Source organism: Miscanthus floridulus, chromosome 11 (assembly GCF_019320115.1).
Source record: "Miscanthus floridulus cultivar M001 chromosome 11, ASM1932011v1, whole genome shotgun sequence".
Lineage (NCBI taxonomy): Eukaryota > Viridiplantae > Streptophyta > Magnoliopsida > Poales > Poaceae > Miscanthus > Miscanthus floridulus.
In genome coordinates, this window is record NC_089590.1 from 11,012,393 (window position 1) to 11,031,275 (window position 18,883).

The 18,883-nt window shown below is 44.7% G+C and overlaps 1 pseudogene; it reads left to right on the top strand.

Annotated features, from left to right (window-relative positions):
• The first annotated feature begins 2,379 nt into the window (after window positions 1–2,379).
• LOC136491641 (G-type lectin S-receptor-like serine/threonine-protein kinase LECRK4) lies at window positions 2,380–18,370 on the top strand (annotated as a pseudogene).
• The last annotated feature ends 513 nt before the right edge of the window (window positions 18,371–18,883 follow it).

Consider the following 18,883-nt stretch of genomic DNA (forward strand, 5'->3'; position numbering starts at 1 on the left):
ATGTCAGTTTATACATCAGTTGAGAACAAACCAGAAACTAATAGTGTTGCGCTGGGGCTCCCTCGGCAGTTTGCGGCAAGGAAAACATTCAATCAACATGCATGGGAAAATGAAAGCAAAGGCATACGCAACGGCACGATGCGATGCGGATATTGGAAGTGCAAGAGCTTGGGGAAGAGGCCGGCGACGCTGTGTCCAAATTGAACAGAGACCAGCTGGATATTCTCCACGTTGTAGCCGATACGGCAACCATGGATCTTGATCAGCTCTTGATTGCCTTGTAGACTCGCGGGCCAGGTCCAGGCCTCAACCTCGTGTTGCCGGTCGTGCCGTCGCCTGTCATCAACCAAGGTCGGCACATTACCAAGTTTTCAGAAATAGACCTGCCCCGAATTGAATTAAATGAAACCAGTATGGTCCAGGGCAACAAGCTAAGCTTGGATATTTCCACTCATCATTTTGGTACTATTCCCGGCTCTCTGCTAGCTGTTGGCCAAGTGCTAGATATTATATATAGATGGCCGTGTGGACGGCATGCATGGTGCCATCAATATTGCGCACAGCACTAATAAGGAGTCTAACGATGTCCTAGTCATGCCGAACCACGCCGGCACGTCGTGCCGTTCCCTCCGTCGCACTATTTCCTCTATCTCTAAATAAATAGATTCTTAAAGTTACCTTAAGTCAAACTTTTTAAACTTTGACCGGATTTCTAGAAAAAACCCATCAAGATTTATGATATAATATGTTTCTATAATGTGCTTATTTTATGTTATAGATATTGTTACTCTTTCCTATAAAGTTAGTCAAACTTAAGATGCTTGACTTATATGGATTCTAGCAATTGATTTATTTGAGGATTTTCCCTTGTCCTAAAATGAATGTCACTATGAGAGTCGTGGAAGCTTCGAAGAACGAGGAGTTGTGGTGTCTCGCAGGTGCACGAGGCCTACGGACTCTCGGTCTAGGTCACTGTCTGAGCCAGTTATTTCTAGCTTATGTGGTTTGGTCAGGTCTCATCTATCTTTGGTTGTTTATTTAGTGCAACATTCAACCCCTCATGGCTGAGGTGGTGGTGTTTATGTAAGGGGTGGATCATTTTCTCTCTATAATACAAAGATGTGCAGCTCTCCTGCACATTCACGAAAAAGAAAGGAAAAAAACTATGAGAGTCGTGGCGGTCAAGATTTCTTAAGTTTGATTAGATTTGTACAAAAATATTAGCAACAATTGTATCTCCAAATAAGTTAATTATAAAAATATATTCAGCAAGTCATCTAGTGATACTAATTATGCAACATAAATATTTATATTTTTTCATATATATTTGGTTAGAGTTAAAACTATTTGACTTCTCGGGAAGTGATAATGACACTCTTTTTTAGGTCGTGCCCCATGCCACCCATAGTGTTAAGACCCAGGGATGAAAAAAAGGCATCGTTCATAAAAAGTTGGAAAACAAGATAGCGGAAAATCCTATGGAGGAAGCCTATTTTCATCTCAAAACAGGTGCACCAAACGTGCTTTATGCATATTTATTAGCATCCGACTCCGTTGATCAAAACTATATGTGTGTTCAGTAGCTAACATCTGAGGGGAAAAATAACGTATGCATTCATATTTGTATATATCCATTCGTGTGCGATCTATTTTCATCCACACTGCCATGGATTGGATAGCCCTGTTTGGCATTGCTGCATTTGTAGACTTAACAAATTGATATAAACATTCAAAATCTAAATATAAACAAAATTATTCATCTAAATGTTCTTTCTTTAGAGCTACAAGAAATCTATAGATTTCCTAAATCTAAAGCAATGCTGAACAGAGGCCTAACAGTGACAATTTCAATTTGGACATACTATAGGTCCTAGACTCCCCCTCAATGACCTAAGAAGACGTGTGTCAATTTCTCATAAGCTAGTCAATTGATTTTAAAAGAAACAGTCACTGTCAAAAAATCCTGATACATATTGGCTACTTGTGGGCTATGAATCAAACAGATATTTAATCCTCTCGATTACAAAGACGAGCAGACAAATAAAAAAACACAAACCCGAGAATGATTCAATCCACGTTGGTGTAGCCTAGCACTAACCAAAGCAAAATGTTCATATATTCCAAAAGGCGCTAAGCTTTCCAAACTTTTAAGAGCTAATAAAAGGACAAAATGCTGACTTCAGACAGGTCACTGACTGAGTAAGACTTGTCCGCGTACCGACAAAAAAATATCCAATGTGATCAGAGGGCAATTATGCCTTCCCTTCTACAAGATTTCTAGACAGAGGTTTGGCTGATCAGACGTACTCCAAAACGCTGAGAGGTGCATAAGGTTGCCAGTGGAAGTAGGAACTCAGAGCCAAACCACAATAACCAATAATGCCTCCTCTCCTCTTGCCCTTCTTCCTCCTGCTACTGCCGTGGCCATATGTGCAGGCTCAACAGAACATAAGCTCGGGCTCCTCCTTGACACCCCAAGGGCCGAGCAGCTTTTGGCTCTCTCCATCTGGCAACTTCGCATTTGGCTTCCGGTCCATGTCCATCGAGGGCAACGCCTCCTACTTGCTTGTCGTCTGGTTCAGCAAGATCAGTGACAAGACGGTGGTTTGGTATGCCATGACAAGTGTAAGTGGTGTAGAACAATCACCAATTCAGGTTTCATCCGATTCAAGCCTCCAGCTCACCGCGGGTGGGACTCTCTCCCTCCTCGACCCCGCCAATACAGAGGTATGGACACCCCGATTTGCTGGTGCGGCGGCCCATGCCAGCATGCTCGAGTCTGGAAACTTTGTACTAGCTGCTGCAGATGGGACTATCCAGTGGGGAACCTTCAACGATCCAGCTGATACCATCCTGCCCACCCAAGTGCTCACCGCCCCACAGACGCTCCGCAGCCGGATCATTGCCACAGACTACTCAAATGGCCGGTTCCTCCTTGACCTTCAAGATACAGGTGTTACACTTTATTCTGTTGCTGTGCCATCTGGAAACCGATATGACTACTATTGGTCTATCAGTGGCAACACCACAAAGATTGCGTTCGATCCAATGGGACGAGTATACATTGCCTTGGATAACGGCACACAAATCAATATAACATCTGGGCCTGTTGATTGATTCCTTGGCAGACAGCTACCAGCGCGCCACGCTCGACCCAGATGGCGTGTTCCGGCAATATGTGTACCCAAAGAAGGTCAGTGACTTGAGGAGTCAGGCATGGTCAATGGTGAGCACGCAGCCCTCAAATATTTGCGGAGCACCAGCCGCACATGTTGGCAGCGGTACATGTGGATTTAACAGCTACTGCATGATTAATGGCACAAACTACCAGACTACCTGCAAGTGCCTGGAGCAGTACTCATTTTTTGATGAGGAAAGGAAGTATAAAGGCTGTAAACCAGACTTCCAGCCACAAAGCTGTGACCTGGATGAAGAAGCTTCCATGATGCAGTTCCAGTTCAAAACTATGCACCAAGTGAACTGGCCTCTATCGGACTATGAGAAGTACAACCCCATAACTGAGGACCAGTGCCGACAGCTGTGCCTGATAGATTGCTTCTGTGCAGTGGTTGTGTACAATGATCAAGACAGAGCATGTTATAAGAAGAAGCTTCCTTTATCAAACGGAAATATGGCAGGTGATGTGCATGCGACAGTCCTCGTCAAAGTACCGAAAAATATTAATGCACAGTCGTACCCCATTGAGTCCAGCAAGTGGAAGAAAGACAAGAAGTACTGGATCCTTGGAAGTTCATTGCTTCTGGGACTCTCTGCCTTGGTGATCCTTGTCCTGATCTCTGTTCTCCTTTTTGGTACAAACTACACAGTCACTAGAAAGATGGTCCCATCTTTGCAGTCCTCAAGCAACCTAGGGTTGCCCCTAAAAGCCTTCACTTATGCTGAGCTCGAGAAGGCAACCAGAGGATTCCAGGAGGTGGTTGGCACTGGTGCCTCTGGTATTGTGTACAGGGGCCAGCTAGAAGACGAGCTTGGGACCTGCATTGCTGTCAAGAAAATTGACAAGCTCGAGCAGGAATCAGAAAAGGAGTTCAGTGTTGGACTGCAAGCTATTGGACAGACCCACCACAAGAACTTGGTCAAATTGCTAGGATTCTGCAGTGAAGGAAAAGAAAGACTTTTGGTGTATGAGTTCATGAGCAATGGATCACTAAATAGATTTGTATTTGGTGATGTCAATCCTCAGTGGAACCTTCGAGTTCAGCTTGCTCTTGGGGTCGCAAGGGGGCTGCTATACTTACATGAGGAATGCAGCACACAGATCATCCATTGTGACATCAAGCCCCAGAACATCCTTCTGGATGACAAATTCACAGCAAAGATCTCAGACTTCGGCTTAGCCAAACTGCTGCAAACCAACCAGACACAAACAAATACTGGTATACGGGGCACCCGAGGATATGTTGCACCTGAGTGGTTCAAGAGCATCGGTATCACTGCCAAGGTCGACGTCTACAACTATGGGGTCATCCTGTTGGAGCTCATCTGTTGTCGGCGGAATGTTGAGTTGGCAGCAGAGGAAGATAAAAAAATACTGACTGACTGGGCAAACGAAGTATGCTCCCGAACCTCCCAGTGCCGCCGCCGCCTCCTCGGAGCCTCCTCCACTCCGCCGCCTCCTGGACGCCTTCTCCCCTCCCAGCGCCTCCACTCGGGCCCACGGCGCGGTGGCGGCGCCTGCCTAGTCTGCCCCCAGATCCGCTGCCCCAAGCGGCCCGCCGTCTCCGCGCGTTCGCCTGCGAGCTGCAGCGGGTGAGCTCTTTACGAGTTCCCCTTGCTGTGGATCGGAGGAAGGAGGTTGGGACTAGGGAGATCTCGTCGCTGGTTCCAGTCCCCGTTGCCAGGAAGCTGCCATCACCGTCTATGGAGCCCCAGCAGATCTCCAGCATGTAGGGCCTGCATCCCTCCGTCGAGGTGCCCTCGCGGGCGCTGCTCGCCGGCCAGCCTGCACGTGGGGAAACTCGTCGCAGCCTGATAGCTGACTGCGGGCGAGGAGCTCTGTCAAGTAGTTGTCCGCCTGCGACGCTAGACCCAACCCCGGCAAGGTCGCTGCCAAGCCAATGACGGACATGGCCACCAAGCTCGCCGCCAAGCCCAAGAACATAGATGAAGACCGCGTCGCTCAAGCCTCCATCCCCGTCATGCCCGAGCCACCGCTGCCGGAAGCCTCCGTCTCCACGTTCAGCTACAGCGATTCCGACGATGAGGATGTGGATGAGGTCTTGTTGGTGGACTCGCGACCACCGCTTCCTCGTCCTCGTGGATCCCAGGCGCATTCATCGTCGCCGCCTCTCTCCACGCCACTGCTGGAGCAGTCACCTCCCAGCCGCTGCAACTCCAACAACGGGCGCTCCATTCCCAACTCGTCGACGGATGATCTACACAACTCCGTGGACACTCCGCCGCCGCCACCGCCGCTCAATCAACATCAGCCATAGCCTGACGACGACATGGTAGTGCCGCCAACGCCCGAGTCAGAGCCCAAGACAAGCCGTACCTACGCCAATATCGTGAAGCATTCTTCGTCGGGCAAAAATCATCACCAGCAGCCGCAGGACCACAAGCTTAAATCAATTATCATAGATCCTACTCGTTGTGAAGTTCCTCGCCGTTGTGCAGGTCTTCGAGTTCGTTTCCCTGACAGCCCTTCGTGCTCTGCTACTTCAAGCATTGATTCATCCAGGAACACCTTGTGGAGAAAGGTTGAGTATCCACGGGAGGAGCTGCATCACTCGTCAACCCATCCCAGTAGCAATGATGGGAGCATGACTCATCTCTCTCCCCGTATTCGAAAGATCATTGAAGGCCGCTGCTTCATTTGCCTTGCACCGGGCCACTGGGCTACGGATTGCCGAGATCCCATCACCTGCTTCCGGTGCTGTCGCTCGGGCCATCGTGAGCGGGATTGTCGTCAGCGTCACCAACATCCCCGTCAATCGGCCATGCCTTGTCGCCCACCTCTGCCGCAACGTCTTCCACGGGAGGAACAATCACAAGGGCACCAGAATGATTGTCGCACTGAGCGTCTGCACCTAAGGAGCGATGATCCTGCAGCTCAGCATTTCTTCACCGAATATGCGAATTATTTTCAGCATGAAATCAAGAAGATGTTTGACGCAGAGATACAAAGCTTGCGTAGTGAGTTCTCCCTGCTGCTCAGTGCACAGCTGCAAAAGTTGCAAGATTCCAACAAAAAATGGATGAAGCTTGCGGAAAATCTTATGCTTCAGATACATGCCATGTTAGAAAAGCTGAAGACAGCTTCGACGTTGAATCAAGATGGGTCAGTCGTGAACTAGGCGACAACAGCTGCGGTGGCCACTTCACCATGCCAGGAACCAAGGAGCTGGGGAGACCAACTTCATAGGTCCAAGGAGATTGCCCCTAGTGGCGATAACATCCAACAAGATCAATTCTTCTTCGTTTAACAGGTCAGCAATATCGGAGGTTACAATCCAAGATGTCGAAGATGCCCTTCTCCAACTAGAGATTGCCGCAGCTAAGGAACCCCCATTGAATTCTGTTTCATGTTGCTCACCTACCCATGCTGCCAGTGGGGAATCTGACCCACTTCTACTCTCCCCGGCTGAAAGGTCCTAATATGGCTAGAGGGGGGGTGAATAGCCTATTTAAAAATCTACAAATCAACTAGAGCAATTTGATTAGTATGACAAATAGCGAAAAGCAAACTTGCTCTAGCTCTACAAGGGTTGCAAGCCACCTATCCAACAATTCTAGTTGCAATGATTACTAGGCACACAACTTGCAATATTACTACTCACTAAGAGCTCTCAATCTTGCTACTCTAAAGAGCTCCACTAGATGAACTTAAAATAACAAAGCTAGCTCTCAATTCTAATTACACTAAAGAGCTTGCTACAACTAGTTTGCAAGAATATAAATGAGTGAATAGGGTGATTATACCGCTGGGTAGAGGAGTGAACCAATCACAATATGAATATTAAACCAATCACCGGGAGAATATCAAATGGCAAGAGACAACCGATTTTCTCCCGAGGTTCACGTGCTTGCCAACACGCTACGTCCCCGTTGTGTCGACCAACACTTGGTGGTTCGGTGGCTAAGAGGTGTTGCACAAACCTCGTTCACACGATTGGACACCGCAAGAACCTACCCACAAGTGAGGTAACTCAATGAGACGAGCAATCCACTAGAGTTACCTTTCGGCGCTCTGCCGGGGAAGGCACAAATCCCCTCACAATCACCGGAGATGGCCACGAACAATCACCAACTCGTGCCAATCCTCCACCGCTGCACCAAGCCGTCTAGGTGGTGGCAACCACCAAGAGCAACAAGCGAATCCCGCAGCGAAACACGAATACAAAGTGCCCTAGATGCAATCACTCAAGCAGTGCACTTGGATTCTCTCCTAATCTCACAAAGATGATGAATCAATGATGGAGATGAGTGGGAGGGCTTTGGCTAAGCTCACAAGGTTGCTATGTCAATGCAAATGGCCAAGAGAGTGAGCTTGAGCCGGTCATGGGGCTTAAATAGAAGCCCCATGAAATAGAGCCGTTGGGCTCCTCACTGCACTGAACATGGGCTGACCGGATGCTCCGGTCATATTGACCGGACGCTGGACCTCAGCGTCCGGTCGTGCGATGTGCACCACGTGTCATCGGCTTCAAACGCTGTTCGCCCAATTTCAACGGCCAAGTGATGACCGAACACGTCAGTTAGAAAGTGACCAGACGCTGGATCTCAGCGTCCGGTCATTTCCAATAAGGTTCCAAACACGACATTTCACAACCAGACGTGTCCAATCATGCTCTACCAGACACACCCTGCGTCCGGTCACTCAACGTTTCCTCTGTACGCCCCACGTCAGCGTACGTCAGCACTGAACGGACGCACTCTGCTAGCGTCTGGTCACTTTTAGCGCCAGCGTCCGGCCGAACACCGAAACACGTGCCCTCTGCTACCACTGACCGGACGCGCCGGTCCAACTGAGACCAGCGTCCGGTCACTTTTAGTGACCTTCGTCTTTTCTGTCTAGGGCGCTGGTGGCACCGTTGGAATGTCCGCACTCTACGGGCGGACACCCCGCCAGTGATATTTCCTACCCTTGCTCAAATGTGCTAACGACCAAGTGTATCACCTTGTGCACATGTGTTAGCTTATTTTCACAAACATTTTCAAGGGTGTTAGCACTCCACTAGATCCTAAATGCATATGCAATGAGTTAGAGCATCTAGTGGCACTTTGATAACCGCATTTCAATACGAGTTTCACCCCTCTTAATAGTACAGCTATCGATCCTAAATGTGACCACACTCGCTAAGTGTCTCGATCACTAAAACAAAATGGCTCCTACAATTTATACATTTGCCTTGAGCCTTTTGTTTTTCTCTTTCTTCTTTTCCAAGTTTAAGCGTTTGATCATCACCATGCCATTACCATCATCATGATCTTTGCTATTGCTTTATCACTTGGAGTAGTGCTACCTATCTTATAATTACTTTGATACACTAGGTTAGCACTTAGAGTTTCATCAATTAACCAAAACCAAGCTAGAGCTTTCAATCTCCCCCTTTTTGGTAATTGATGACAACCATTTCACAAAGATATGAATTGTAATTTAATTGAATCCATGTTGCTTGCCCAAGCATATTTACCATGTGTAAAAGAATATGGACAAGTTTCATGAACTCCAAATGGTAGCAATTGCTCCCCCTATATATGTACTAAGAGTTTGAATTGTAGCTTGCACATATGCTTAGATAGGAAATATAGGAGACAATTTCTACCAAATGATGCTAAGGTATAAGAGATGGACCTTTGAAGCATGATACCAATCGGAGTGCACCAATATACCATCCTTAGCACTATTAGTAACTAGACATACACAAAAACTAGAATACCCCATGAGATCAATATTACAAACAAGGGTCTAGTTTCCATAGAATGAACATAGGTCTAGTTACTTTAGCCTATGCATGCTAGTTTTTCATTTCAACATTCAAACCTACAACTAGCATACACCACACAAGCATGGATATTGAAATTAAGAACTTGTACCATGCAAGAAAATATATGAAATGTACATTCAAATGCATCATATAAGTTTATGAGCTTGCTCCCCCTACTTGTGTGCAATTTTGATTGATCCCCTTACAATGTCATTTCATTTGTTTGCTCCCCCTATCTATCTTACTATCTTTATGCATTTTTCTCCCCCTTTGTCAACAATTAGCACAAAAAGAGGGCTCAAATCTTAGATAGGTTGGGATGAAACCATGTGAAGTGAGAATCATTTTCCCAAATTGGTTCAATCTAGATTACTTGTAAAAGTTATTTAACTCGGTTTGATCCAAGGACAAGCTTCTTCACACCTCCAAATAAGGGTTATCTTGTACCATGTTGAGTTAAACACTTATAGCTCATTTTATAGATCAAACATTAGGTTTACAAGCCCACAAACATGTCATATGCTACCACTAGATCATTTCAAACATACAAGCAATAGTGGTACCATACAAGCATCAAATTCATTTGATTTTCATGAATGAGTCTATTCAAATGTGAAATATGTCTAGATGCACTAAACATGTCCTTAGCAAGGATGTATGTCATGCCAATCAACTTTTACCTTGGATTGCTCGAAGGAGAGGCATGTCATATAATTGGGGGTGCATCAACACATATTAGAGAAGTCAAGTATGTTCAATTCATTTCTTAGCTTGCAAAACCTCTTCTCATCAAGTGGCTTGGTGAAGATATCGACAAGTTGATCTTCGGTACCCACACTCTCAATGCAAATGTCTCCTTTTTGTTGGTGATCTCTTATGAAATGATGGCGGACATCAATATGCTTTGTTCTTGAATGTTGAACCGGGTTGTTGGTGAGCTTTACGGCACTCTCATTGTCACATAGCAATGGCACTTGCTTGAATTTGATTCCAAAATCACTCAAAGTAGCCTTCATCCAAAGTAATTGAGCACAACAACTACCGGCCGAAATGTACTCCGCTTCGGCAGTTGAAAGTGCTACACTATTTTGATTCTTTGATGACCAAGACACAAGTGATCTTCCCAATAGTTGACATGTGCCCGATGTGCTCATTCTCTCAACTTTGCATCCCGCATAATCGGAGTCCAAATATCCAATCAACTCAAATCTTGCTCCTTTAGGATACAACAATCCAACATTTTGTGTATGCTTCAAGTACCTCAATATTCTCTTTGTTGCCTTCAAATGACTTTCTCTTGGTGAGGCTTGAAATCTAGCACACATACATACAAATAACATCACATCCGCCCTTGATGCGGTCATATAGAGTAGGCTTCCAATCATAGACCGATACATCTTTTGATCCACCATATTACCACTAGCATCACTATCCAAGCTTCCACTTGTCCCCATTGGTGTACTAATAGCTTTACTATCATCCATCCCAAACTTCTTGAGCATGTCTTTGATATACTTGCCTTGACTCACAAATGTGCCATTCTTCATTTGCTTGATTTGAAGACCAAGGAAGTAGCTAAGCTCTCCAATCATGGACATCTCAAACTCACTTGCCATCATCTTGCCAAACTCCTCACAAAAATCTTGATTTGTTGACCAAAAAATGATATCATCAACATAGATTTGCATTACAAACAAGTCATTTCTAAGCTTCTTGGTGAAGAGAGTGGTGTCAACCTTTCCCATCTTAAATCCCTTAGAGAGTAGGAAATCTCTCAATCTCTCATACCATGGTCTAGGTGCTTGTTTCAATCCATACAAAGCCTTTCTCAACTTGTAAACATGGTTGGGTTTCTTTTCATCTTCAAAACCAGGAGGTTGTTCAACATACACAAGCTCATTGATGTACCCATTGAGAAATGCACTCTTCACATCCATTTGATACAACTTGATGTTGTGGGCACAAGCATAGGCTAACAAGATCCTAATTGCTTCCAATCTTGCAACCGGGGCATATGTTTCTCTAAAGTCAAGACCTTCAAATTGAGTGTAACCTTGTGCCACTAATCTTGCTTTATTCCTTATTACTATCCCATCTTGATCTTGCTTGTTCCGATCACATTATGATTCTTAGGCCTCTCTACTAAATCCCATACTTAGTTTCTTATGAAGTTGTTTAGCTCGTCATGTATAGCATTGACCCAATCAATATCCTTCAAAGCTTCATCTATCTTATTAGATTCCATGGATGACACAAATGAGAAATGCTCACAAAATGAAGCCAATCTTAATCTTGTTTGCACACCTCTTGAAATATCACCAATGATAGTGTCCAATGAATGATCTCTTGCAACATTGGTTGGTTGAAGCACTTGCACTTGATTGCTTGCATTTGATAGATCACTTGGTTGAGATGATGAACTAGCCACTTGTTGTTGATCTTGCACTTCGTCATCACTAGTTCTTGCTTGAACTTGATCAAGAGAACCACTAGCTTGCACATTTGAGTTAGAGAGCACTTGATTCTTGTCATCTTCAACATCAATCACCTCTCTAGGCCTTATATCACCAATATCCATGTTCTTCATTGCATTGACCAATTGAGTGCCTTTTACATCATCTAGATTCTCATCTTCCTCTTAGGAACCATTTGTTTCATCAAATTCCACATCATGAACCTCCTCAAGAGTACCACTAGCCAAATTCCAAACTCTATAAGCCTTGCTAGTTGTGGAATAACCAAGCAAGAAACCTTCATCACATTTCTTTTCAAACTTGCTCAATCTAGTGCCTTTCTTCAATATGTAGCATTTGCAACCAAAAACCTGAAAGTATGCTATGTTGGGCTTTCTCCCATTCAATAGCTCATAAGGTGTCTTCTCCATCATGGGGTGACAATAGAGTCGGTTGCTATAATAGCAAGCCGTGTTGATTGCTTCAGCCCAAAATGAATGACTCATATTGTACTCACTCAACATTGATCTTACCATGTCAATCAAAGTTCTATTCTTCCTTTCAACTAAACCATTTGATTGAGGAGTGTACTTGGCCGAGAATTGATGTCTAATTCCAAATTCATCACACAACTCATTAATTCTAGTGTTCTTGAACTCACTTCCATTGTCACTTCTCACTTTCTTGATGGTTGTTTCAAACTCATTGTGAATGCCCTTTACAAATGATTTGAATGTTGCAAACATATCACACTTATCCACTAGAAAGAATACCCATGTCTATCTAGTGAAATCATCCACAATTACAAATTCATATTTGTTTCCACCAACGCTAGTATATGTGGTTGGTCCAAACAAGTCCATGTGCATCAACTCAAATGCCTTAGATATGCTCATCATGCTCTTTTTAGGATGTGTGTTACCAACTTGTTTTCTGGCTTGACATGCACTACATAGCTTATCCTTCTCAAATGTGACATCTTTCAAACCTCTAACTAAGTCATGCTTAATCAACTTGTTCAATTGTTTCATTTTAACATGACCAAGTCTTCTATGCCATAACCAACCCATGCTAGACTTAGTGATCAAACATGTTGTCAATTGAGCTTCTCTAGCATTGAAATCAACCAAGTATAGATTTTCATATCTAAATCCTTTGAATATCAAGTTAGAGCCATCTACACTTATAATCTCTACATCATCCACACCAAATATGCACTTGAAACCAAGATCACACAATTGAGCTACCAACAAAAGGTTAAAGTTCAAGCTCTCTACTAGTAGCACATTGGAAATGCTCAAGTCATTGGATATTGCAATCTTACCGAGCCCTTTGACCTTGCCTTTGCCATTGTCACCAAATGTGATACTATCAATTCCATTGCTCTTGTTTTCATTGATTGAATTGAACATTCTTGATCACCGGTCATGTGTTGTGTGCACCTACTATCAAGCACCCAATGCCTTCCTCTGGCTTTATAATTGACCTACAAAAGAAGATCAATTCTTTTTAGGTACCCAAACTTGCTTGGGTCCTTAAAGGTTAGTTATCAAGGTCTTTGGTACCCAAATGGCCTTCTTCTTTGGGCCCACAATTGGTGTACCAATGAACTTAGCCTTCACACCATTGGCACCCTTAAAAAGCATATAACAAGAATCAATTTTGATTGAGGATACATTAGGTAGCTTGTTCTTGTTAATCTTGCAATGTTGCTCTATATGCCTAACTTGCTTGCATCTATTGCAAAACCGACCATTGTCCTTCACAAAGCTAACTTTGGGAGTGACAAAGGCCGTGTTGCCTTTCTTGGGGGTATAGCCTAATCCCTCTTTATTGAGAGAAAACCTTTGGCTACCCAAGCACTTTAGCAAGCGGGCATCTCCACCATAGGCATTGCCTAAGGCACGAGTGAGCTCATTCACCTCCTTATTGAGGGTCTCATTTTCCACCATTAGTGAGGTATCATAGTGCTACAAGAACAGTTAGTGGGAGCAACTACAATGGGCTTATAAAAAGATTCATCAATAAGATCACAAGTTAGTCCCACATCACATGATACGATCACTTGCTCCTTCTTGGCTTCCTCCACTTTGACTTGCTCAATGAGAGAGGAGTGAGCCTTTTTAAGCTTAGAGTGAGCTTTGCCAAGCTTCTCATGGGCTTCCATTAGCCTCTCATGAGTGGCATTGAGCTCATCAAAGGATTGCTCAACAAATTTTACCTTCTTGCATAATTCTTTGCACTCCTTTCTCTTCATCTCATTGCAAGCGTGCACTTGCTCACACATGTCCAAGAGTTCTTCCTTGGTGTACTCCTCATCTTCATCATCATCATTATCATCATTCCTACAAGTATCACTTTCACATTCATCATCATCACTCACATCATATTTTACCTTGGTAGGCTTTGCCATGAGGCATGTCGATGGAGTGTCGAAGATGGAGAGCTTGTCATTGATAGCGATGCTTGCTAGTGCTCTCTTGATAGATTTCTTGTCATCATCACTAGAGCTATCACTATCCAAAGAGCCATCACTATCCCATGTGACCACATAGCCTCCACCTTTCTTCTTCTTTTGGAAGGTCATTCTCTTCTCCTTCTCCTTCTTTTCTTTCTTATCCTTTTTGAGCTTCTTCTTCTCATCCTCATCATTGTCACTATTGTAGGGACAATTTGCTACAACATGATCGGGGCTCTTGCAATTGTAGCATCTTCTCACATATTCTTTGCTTTTGGTGTGATCTCTTCTCTTTCTTGCACCATAGGCCTTCTTCTTCATGAATTTTCCCATCTTGCGGACAAAGAGGGCCATAGCTTCATCATCAATATCACTAAGATCATCATCATCACTTGATTCTTTCTTGGACTTGCCCTTATTCTTGGACGATGATGAGCTAGCCTTGAATGCTATACTCTTCTTCTTCTTGTCTTCTTCATCCTTCTTGTCATCCTTGTCATCCTCCTCCCTTTCCACACGGTATGTCTCTTGGGTCATGATAACACCTAGTACTTGGTTGGGGGTAACCTCCTTCAATCCTCCTCTTATGATGAGCAATCTCAACATCTCAAATCTTGGAGGTAGGCACATCAAGAATCAATGAGAGACATCATCATCCTTGATCTTCTCTCCCAATGCCTTCAAATCATTGACAATCACTTGCAAACGATGGAACATCTCCGGAATGCTCTCATCTTCCTTCATCTTGAAGCTTGTTAATTTATCCTTGAGGATATACAACTTGGCACTCTTCACCGCTGGTGTGCCCTCATATGTTTCCTCCAATCTCTTCCACACCTCATTTGCTCTTTCACAATCCTTCATTTGCTCAAACACCTTGGAATCAATGGCATTGTATATGGTGTTGAGAGCCATTGTATTGCATTGCTTGTTGATCTTATCTTGGTTGGTGGGATCATCGGGATCAATGATAGCATAGTCATTCTTGGTCACTTTCCATACTTGATCATTGATTGAACCAAGATACATCCTCATCTTTCTCTTCCAATAATCATAGCATGTGCCATCAAAGAACGGTGGTTTTCCCCCCACATGGTTGAACACAACTTGAGCCATAATTTGACACCAAGGTTGTTAAGCCTTTAATCAAACGGTGACCACGGCTCCGATACCACTTGAAAGGTCCAAATATGGCTAGAGGGGGGTGAATAGCCTATTTAAAAATCTATAAATCAACTAGAGCAATTTAATTAGTATGACAAATAGCGAAAAGCAAACTTGCTCTAGCTCTACAAGGGTTGCAAGCCACCTATCCAACAATTCTAGTTGAAATTATTACTAGGCACATAACTTGCAATGTTACTACTCACTAAGAGCTCTCAATCTTGCTACTCTAAAGAGCTCCACTAGATGAACTTAAAATAACAAAGCTAGCTCTCAATTCTAATTACACTAAAGAGCTTGCTACAACTAGTTTGCAAGAATATAAATGAGTGAATAGGGTGATTATACCGTCGTGTAGAGGAGTGAACCAATCACAATATGAATATTAAACCAATCACTGGGAGAATATCAAATGGCAAGAGACAACCGATTTTCTCCCGAGGTTCACGTGCTTGCCAACACGCTACGTCCCCGTTGTGTCAACCAACACTTGGTGGTTCGGCGGCTAAGAGGTGTTGCACAAACCTCGTCCACATGATTGGACACTGTAAGAACCTACCCATAAGTGAGGTAACTCAATGAGACGAGCAATCCACTAGAGTTGCCTTTCGGCGCTCCACTGAGGAAGGCACAAATCCCCTTACAATCACCGGAGATGGCCACGAACAATCACCAACTCGTGTCAATCCTCCACCGCTGCACTAAGCCGTTTAGGTGGTGGCAACCACCAAGAGCAACAAGCGAATTCCGCAGCGAAACACGAATACCAAGTGCCTCTAGATGCAATCACTCAAGCAATGCACTTGGATTCTCTCCCAATCTCACAAAGATGATGAATCAATGATGGAGATGAGTGGGAGGGCTTTGGCTAAGCTCACAAGGTTGCTATGTCAATACAAATGGCCAAGAGAGTGAGCTTGAGCCGGTCATGGGGCTTAAATAGAAGCCCCATGAAATAGAGCCGTTGGGCTCCTCACTGCACTGAACACGGGCCGACCGGACGCTTCGGTCATATTGACCGGACGCTGGACCTCAGCGTCTGGTCGTGCGATGTGCGCCACGTGTCATCAGCTTCAAACGTCAATCGCCCAATTTCAACGGTCAAGTGATGACCGGACACGTCAGTTAGAAAGTGACCGGACGCTGGATCTCAGCGTCCGGTCATTTCCAGTAAGGTTCCAAATGCGACATTTCATGACCGGACGCATCCAGTCATGCTCTACCAGACACACCCTGAGTCCGGTCACTCAACGTTTCCTCTGTACGCCCCACGTCAGCGTATGTCAGCACTGACCAAACGCACTCTGCTAGCATCCGGTCACTTTTAGCGCCAGCGTCCGGTCGAAGACTAAAACACGCGCCCTCTGCTGCCACTGATCGGACGCATCGGTCCAACCGAGACCAGCGTCCGGTCACTTTCAGTGACCTTCGTCTTTTCTGTCTAGGGTGCCGGTGGCACCGTGGGACTGTCCACACTCTACGGGCGGACACTCCACCGGTGAAATTTCCTGCCCTTGCTCAAATGTGCTAACGACCAAGTGTATCACCTTGTGCACATGTGTTAGCTTATTTTCACAAATATTTTTAAGGGTGTTAGCACTCCACTAGATCCTAAATGCATATGCAATGAGTTAGAGCATCTAGTGGCACTTTGATAACCGCATTTTAATACGAGTTTCACCCCTCTTAATAGTACGACTATCGATCCTAAATGTGATCACACTCGCTAAGTGTCTCGATCACTAAAACAAAATGGCTCCTACAATTTATACCTTTGCCTTGAGCCTTTTGTTTTTCTCTTTCTTCTTTTCCAAGTTTAAGCATTTGATCATCACCATGCCATTACCATCGTCATGATCTTCGCCATTGCTTCATCACTTGGAGTAGTGCTACCTATCTTATAATTACTTTGTTAAACTAGGTTAGCACTTAGTGTTTCATCAATTAACCAAAAACAAACTAGAGCTTTCACCGGCCTCAACAAATGTTGAGCCCTCCTATCCTGTTATACAACTAGAGAAGCAGACCACAGGTTCGTCTGCTCAAATGCTAAGGTTAGAGACCGTTGAGTCTACCACCCCCACACAGGAGATCGATGCATCGTCCAGTGCGCTAACAAGCCATCAGCTCGAGGATACACTGGCAAAGGTGACCATGGAGGGGACGACGGGGTTCAGGTTGAGGAGGTGTCGTTTTCGTCCAGGCTGCATGTACACCAGGCATCCACACTGCGAGTCCGCACGCCCCCGTCGTGGCTTTGGAGCTGCTTCTAGTGCCGACCCTTGCATAGACATTGTAGGACAGGGACACACCTCGCCACCTTTGCCAGAGGATGATGGCCAGACTGCACGTGAGGTAGCGCTAGCAAACTTCATCCGGTCAATAACCAAGCCTATCCAACAACCCCTACTTCCTCCACAACAACATGGCCTACTGAAGCCACGGAAGGAAAAGAATAGGCCGAGCAAGCCGTCCCAGCGCAGTGCGCGCCTAGCAGCCATTGCTTGGCCGTGTGGTGACACGCAGAGCAAAGCAAGGCAGGTGCTCGTGAAATAGCTGGGCGTCACACAGGAAGAAGGTGAAACCATGGAGATGACCTTGCTACGCTACCTCAACCTCTTCAAAGGTCCGATGTCCGACTTTGTCATCAAGGTGCTGGTGGCACTCAGTGGCCTTGATGGACCAGCCATGCTGGGGCAGATTGCCACGTAATGCTTCCTTGCTGCTCGAGGACTCGTTCATGCCGTGCCAGGCCAAGCTGCTATAGAGGGCACTAAATGACGGCGCAAGGTGAGACTCGGTACATGATCTTGTCGAAGATACTGGATGATGGGAGGAGGTCAAAGCGTTTGGCTGTTGTTCACCATGGGAAGCCGGAGCTGCTTTTTGCTGCTTGTGGTTAGTTCGGCACTGAGGACACGTGGTGGGCGTCCTTGCCATTTTTGTTACCTCTGTGTGTTAGTCGTCAGGGCTATGATGTTCTAGTGTCGTGGGTATTTTCTGTGTTTTAATATGTGCTTATGTAAGGTCTTCAGGCCTGGTTTCCCTTATAAATTAGGCCAATTTTATTCTTCTTAATCGAAAGGCAGAACTCCTGCTATTACTTAAAAAAAAACTGGGCAAACGATTGTTACAGGTGTGGCAGAGTTGATCTTCTGGTGGAGGGTGATGCTGAAGCAATTTTCAGTCTGAAGGTGGTGGAAAGGTTTGTGGAAGTGGCACTGTGGTGTCTCCAGGAAGACCCAACTATCAGACCTACAATGCTGAAAGTGACACAAATGCTTGATGGAGCAGCTGCAATCCCCACTCCTGTTGATCCTTCTTCCTTTGTCAGCTCAGTTTGATTGTAGAATGCTGAAGCAATATAGCGGAGTAGAAAGTTACTGAAGGAACGGCTTATACTAGTTAGATATAGCTATCTGCCGAAGGAATCGCTTATACTTCATGTTATGAATGCTGCTACCGTTTTTCTTCCTTAATGTAATGTGAACAGCACCATCGGTGCTGTTGTCGGTATCCTGTAAAAATTGGAAGGAGAAAAATATTAGGAAGGACACCTCTTCCAAACAGAATATCTGTTTCCTAAATAAAATATTTTTCTGTGATAAGAGTTAGTTACTTTTATGTTGCAACTTACTTATCCATTGGTTAGTTGGATTCTTATTACTTAGCCTATGCATGCATAACTATTAGAAAAGTTCTAGAGGCATATTTTGCAATAATTATGTTTGAAAGAAAATTCAGAAAACAAACTTCCAGTTAACTTATTTTCCAGAATGGAAAACCTAGCAAAAATATCAAGGAAATTGGCCAAAAGCAGCCAAACTTTTCTCCTGGCCCTGTTCGTTTCTCTTATA